Source organism: Cicer arietinum, chromosome 6 (assembly GCF_000331145.2).
Source record: "Cicer arietinum cultivar CDC Frontier isolate Library 1 chromosome 6, Cicar.CDCFrontier_v2.0, whole genome shotgun sequence".
Taxonomy (NCBI): Eukaryota; Viridiplantae; Streptophyta; class Magnoliopsida; order Fabales; family Fabaceae; genus Cicer; species Cicer arietinum.
Window position 1 is genome coordinate 27,571,950 of NC_021165.2, and position 6,379 is coordinate 27,578,328.

The 6,379-nt window shown below is 38.6% G+C and overlaps 1 pseudogene; it reads left to right on the top strand.

Moving 5' to 3' along the window:
- Positions 1–347: 347 nt before the first annotated feature.
- LOC140920680 (uncharacterized) overlaps positions 348–6,379 on the top strand; it is a 7,772-nt pseudogene continuing 1,740 nt past the window's right edge.

Consider the following 6,379-nt stretch of genomic DNA (forward strand, 5'->3'; position numbering starts at 1 on the left):
GAGGCGCAAATGAAGAGTTAGATGTGTGAAAAAAAGAATGGAATGCAACTACTGAAGAAGCCTATATGTGAAAGCAGTTGTAGACAAAATCAGCAAGCTCTGATAAGAACATAAAAAGGGAGTATGAAGATTTAAAGAAACAACTGAAAGAAATGGTAGAGAAATATGAGAGTCAAGTAAGGAATGAGAGGCAACAGAAGGAAGAAATCGAAGAATTACTCTCAAAACACCAAGATGCACTAAAAGCAGAAATGGAAGCTTCTAGTGAGTTGAAGAATTACATCGATTATTAAGAAAAGATCTATAATGACTTGAAGGATGAAACCATATACTGGGAGGAGCGTTTCATGGTGTTGCTTGGGAAATTGAAGAACCAAGAGATTTATAAAGAGTTGGACGATAAAGGCAAGCATTGGAAATATTGCTTTTCAAAATTGGCAATGCTAGCTAATCAGGCAATCATAAAAATTCCAAAACATCTAAGAGAGATTGATGCAGTAATGCATTCACTCAACACTCCAATCAAAGTCTACAAGTTCGTCGAATATTGCAAACATTTAGTAGAAGAATTGGAGGAGAAGATTGGTTGTCCTCTTGAAAAAGATGATTGAAATACCATAGTCGATGTAGTTTTTTTTTTTAATTTTAATGCAATGTATTTTTTTTTCTCATCAATGAAGAATTTGCTGTTTTGTTTATCGATTCCCATATTCTTATTTTATTAATAATTCGTGCAAGACTTATGATTCGCCAACATCCAAATGTAAAAAAAAGAAAGATAATAATTGCATTTTCATTCCATTCATGTTTAATACATACTCATGATTTTTTATTTATTTATTAAAAAAAACACATAAAAAATCAATAGAGCTGTTTCCCCGACACCCTTATCGGACTCGTGCAAACTCGAAGATCATGGAAGAACTTGAGCAAAATCAAGAGGTGATGAAAATGGATGTCAACCAATTGAAGGACAAGGTTAATCAAATCTTAGAAGCTATACAGACTTTGTCAACGAAGGGGAATACAGATAAGAATCATTCGGCCGCAAATGAAGAACACCAAACCACTCCTTCTCACCCACCAAGCTTTACCCCGACTACCCACCCATCAACCTCATACAACAACTATGCAATTTCCTATGTATGGTCTTCCACCCGGTTATACTCCACCTTTAGTCGTCAACCCCATGGACAACAACCCAAACCACTCAACTATCAACCCCCAAAACCAAAACCAATCACACATCCCATCTTCTTTGGGCTACGTGCCACCCCAAAATGCTCTACCATCAGAAAATATTCCATATATTGCACCCCAAGTACCCCACTTCGATGCTAATGGGAATTGGCATCAACCTCACATTGGGGATGATACACAATCAAAGGAAAAATTCCATGTCTTGGAAGAGCGAATAAAAGCAATTGAGGGGTATAATGTTTATGGCCTTGAAGCTTTCGATATGTGTTTGGTTCCTGATGTGACTATCCCTCCCAAATTCAAGGTTCCTGACTTTGAAAAATACAAGGGCAACACATGTCCTAAAAATCATCTAACTATGTATTGCAGAAAAATGGCTTCTCATGCTCATAACGACAAGCTGCTCATTCACTTTTTCCAAGACAATTTGAGTGGAGCATCGTTAAGCTGGTATATGCATCTCGAGCGAAATCGAATTCGTTCATGGAAAGACCTGGCCGATGCCTTTTTGAAACAATACAGGTACAACATTGACATGGCCCCTGATAGGATGCAACTGCAAAATTCATCGAAAAAGGATAATGAATCTCTCAAAGAGTATGCACAGCGGTGGAGGGAAATGGCATCACAAGTGGAACCTCCCTTATCTGAAAGAGAAATGGTTGGTATGTTTATGGATACTCTTCAGTCGCCTTTTTATGATAAGATGATTGGGAGTATATCATCAAACTTTTCTGATATGGTCATGATAGGAGAATGGATAGAAAGTGGGATGAGGAGTGGAAAGATCGTATGTGCAACAACTGGCATAAAAAGACCCTATACGACATTCACAAAAAAGAAAGAAGGGGACGCTAACGCTGTAATGGTAAACCTCAAAGTCTCCTATTTTCCACCCATTAATTCTCATCGACCCCCAAATTTCCAGCCCCTGATACCACAAACTCCTTACATTCCTTATCCATATGTGGTCGCAACCACACAAGCCTCACACCCTCAATATCACTCTTCAAGACCACCTTTTTATCAACCACCACCTACCGGATTTTCCCAACAAAATCTATGGAACCAAAATCCAATTTTGAATCACTACAGACCACTTGTTAATCGAGAAAAAAGGATAACTCGTTTTGACCCAATTCCCGTCACGTACAACCAATTGTTGCCTCACTTACTTCAAAGTTCAATGGTAGTCCCAAGACCAATGAAACCTCTTGAACCACCATTTCCAAAATGGTACAATCCAAATGCCAAATGCGAATACCATGCAGGAGTCGTGGGGCATTCCATCGAAGATTGCCAAGCCTTAAAATCTAAAGTGCAGGAATTGATTAATGCAAAATGGCTTACCTTCAAAGAGGATGGTCCCAACATAGGGAGTAATCCCTTTCTGGGCCATAGGGATGCCTCTATCAATGTTATTGAAGATGGGATAGACCAATATGCAATAGATGGTCATGTGTTCACCATGGAGTCGTGTGTGGGAAATAATATATCTTTCCCAAAACCATTGGAAATTCTTTACAAAAAGGAGAATATTAAGCCAACTCCTAGCAGGCCAAATGCAATAATTGTCCGAGCACCAACCCCTTTTCCTTACGGAAATACCAAGGCGGTACAGTGGAAATACGAAATCACATCCCATTTGGCCAATCATCTACCAAGTGATGGCTTTGAACCTAAAGGAACTGATGTCACTAACATATCAGGGATTGGTGGAATGACTCGGAGTGGTTGAGTATACACTCCTGAACAACTTAGGAAAAAGGAGGTTCATGGAGAAAAGGGAAAAGAAGATATGTATCATGCCATAAAAGGACAAGAGATCAGTAAAAAGACGGTGTCTGAAGAAGAAGCTAGTGAATTTTTGAAGTTTGTCAAGCAAAGTGAATATAAGGTGGTGGATCAGCTAAATCAGACCCCTTCCAAGATATCAGTTCTCTCCTTGTTATTGAATTCTGAAGCACATAGAAGGGCACTGATGAAAGTTCTAAACGAAGCCCATGTTACTCACGATATCACTGTCGATCAGTTTGATGGAGTTGTCGGTAACATCACTGCTAGTAGTTGCCTGAGTTTTAGTGATAATGAATTACCAGCTGAAGGGACAGAGCATAATAAAGCACTACACATCTCTGTGAGGTGTCACGATCATATTCTTGCACGAGTGCTAGTAGATAATGGTTCATCATTAAATGTCATGCCTAAATCAACACTATCAAAACTATTTGTTGAGGGAGCCTGTTTGAAGCCTAGTGCTTTGGTGGTGAAAGCGTTTGATGGATCTAGAAGACAAGTTGTTGGTGAGATTGACCTGCCAATTCACATCGGACCCCATATCTTTGAGATAACTTTCCAAGTGATTGATATTAAACCGGCGTACAATTGTCTTTTAGGGAGACCATGGATTCATGCTGCTGGAGCAGTGACATCCACCCTCCATCAAAAGCTAAAATTTATAGTGAACAATAAACTGGTAATAATATCTGGGGAAGAATATATGATAGTAAGTCATTTATCTTCTACAGGCTACATTGAAGACATGGAGGAAGCCATAGAGACTTCTTTTCAAGCATTAGAAATTGCCAATATTGTCTTCATGGGTGAAGGATATCGTTTAAAAGAACCAAAACAATCTACCACATCATTGAAGTCTACCAAATCCATGTTAGAAGGAGGAGTTTTCTCAATTTGGGGAAGTTGATAGAAATACTAGAAAAGAACAATAGGTACGGGTTAGGATATGTACCTACTCAAGCTGATGAAGAAAATGCTGCGAAGGAAAAAAGAGAAAACAAGGTGACTCATTGGGAAAACTGGATACCGAATTCACAGAAGATTCCTATTTGTGACATTCGCCAAAATTTTCAAAGCGCTGGAATAATATATGCTGATCAGGTGGCTGTTGCAGAAGAGGATCATGGTGATGATGATACCCTCAAGCTAGTGTACCCTTGTCCTCCAAACACCAATCTCAACAATTGGAAGATCATCGAGTTTCCCGTGTTTGTTAATTCGTGTTCAAAGTAATTATGTATTTTTAACTCCTTTTGCTCTGCCCAAGGCTATAAGGATAACTAGTTAGGGCATATGTATTTCAATTCCGTACTTATTATCAATAAATGAATTTTTGAATTCTCCAACTGGTTTTGTTTTTTCTCTTTTCTCTTTTCTCTTTCTTTTGGCAATCCTTATTCATATTTTCTCTTCTTTTTTTTTTTTTCCTTTTTCATCTTAACTTAAACAATGCAGAGTCGAAAATGAATATGTTGAAAATAACAGCGCTAGAACCATTTCTTGTAACTTTGAACGTCTGATTAATCATGCCGATGAGGATTGTGAAGACGATTGTGAGCTTCCCCCAGAACTAGAAAGCTTAATTGAACGGGAAGCTAAGATAATCCAACCCTATCAAGAACCTGTTGAGGCGATCAATTTAGGGACTGGGCATGATAAAAAAGAAGTTAAAGTTGGTATGTCTATGAAAGAAAGTGAGCGAGAAAAGTTGGTTAAACTTTTAATTGATTATGTGGATGTCTTTGCATGGTCATATCAGGATATTCCCGGGTTAGATACTAACATAGTTGAACACAAGCTACCACTCAAGCCTGAATACACTCCATTAAACATAAGTTGAGAAGGATGAGATCTAATATGTCACTTAAAATTAGAGAAGAGGTCAAGAAGCAATTTGATGTTGGTTTCTTAGCAGTAGCAAAATATGCTCAATGGGTGGCTAATATTGTACCAGTTCCAAAGAAAGATGGAAAGGTTCGAATGTGCGTTGATTATCGGGATTTAAATAAAGCTAGTCCTAAAGATGATTTTCCTCTACCTCATATTGATGTCCTAGTGGATAGCACTGCTCAATACTCTCTTTTCTCCTTCATGGATGGTTTCTCAGGGTACAATCAAATCAAGATGGCTCCCGAAGATATGGAAAAAACTACGTTCATCACACAATGGGGGACTTTCTGCTATAAAGTGATGCCATTTGGATTGAAGAATGCCGGGGCAACCTATCAAAGAGCAATGGTAACCTTGTTTCATGACATGATGCATAAGGAAATAGAGGTTTACGTGGATGATATGATCGCAAAATCTCGAACTGAAGAAGACCATGTTGTTAACCTTCAAAAGTTATTTGAGCGACTAAGGAAGTTCAGACTCCGTTTAAACCCTGCTAATTGCGCATTTGGTGTAAGATCAGGCAAGTTACTTGGGTTTATCGTTAGTCAAAAAGGGATAGAGGTGGACCCAGACAAAGTAAGAGCAATACAAGAAATGTCGGCTCCACGCACAGAAAAAGAAGTTTGTGGCTTTTTGGGTAGATTGAACTACATTGCGAGGTTTATATCGCATCTCACCGCTACATGCGAACCGATTTTCAAATTGTTTCGCAAAGACCAAAAGGTTGAATGGAATGAGAATTGTCAAAAAGCTTTCGAAAAGATTAAGCAGTACTTATCAAAACCTCTCATCATAGTGCCTCATGTTCCTGGGAAACCACTTGTTATGTACTTAACAGTACTTGACGAGTCAATGGGCTGCATACTGGGGCAGCATGATGAATCTGGTAGGAAAGAACATGCTATTTATTATTTGAGCAAAAAGTTCACCAATTGTGAAACAAGATATTCACTGCTTTAACGAACATGTTGCGCATTGGCATGGGCTGCTCGTCGGTTGAGGCAATACATGTTATGTCATACAACTTGGTTGGGGTCTAAAATGGACCCAATTAAGTACATCTTTGAGAAATTGCTCTTACTGGAAGGATCGCCCGTTGGCAGATGTTGTTATCAGAATACGATTTGGTATACGTTACACAAAAATCTATTAAAGGAAGCGCACTAGCAGAGTACTTAGCCCAACAATCGGTAGAAGATTATCAATCAATGCAGTGTGAATTCCCCGATGAAGATATAATGACTTTAGTTGAAGAGATTGAATCATCTGATAAAGAAAAATGGAGGTTGGTGTTTGATGGTGCCTCTAATGCGTTAGGGCATGGAATTGGAGCCATTTTGATTTCTCCAGAGAACCAGTTCACTCCATTTACGGCTAGGTTGTGTTTTGATTGTACAAACAATATTGCAGAATATGAAGCATGTGTTATGGGAATTAAAGCAGCTATTGAATCAAATGTAAAATTTCTTGAGGTATATGGAGACTCATT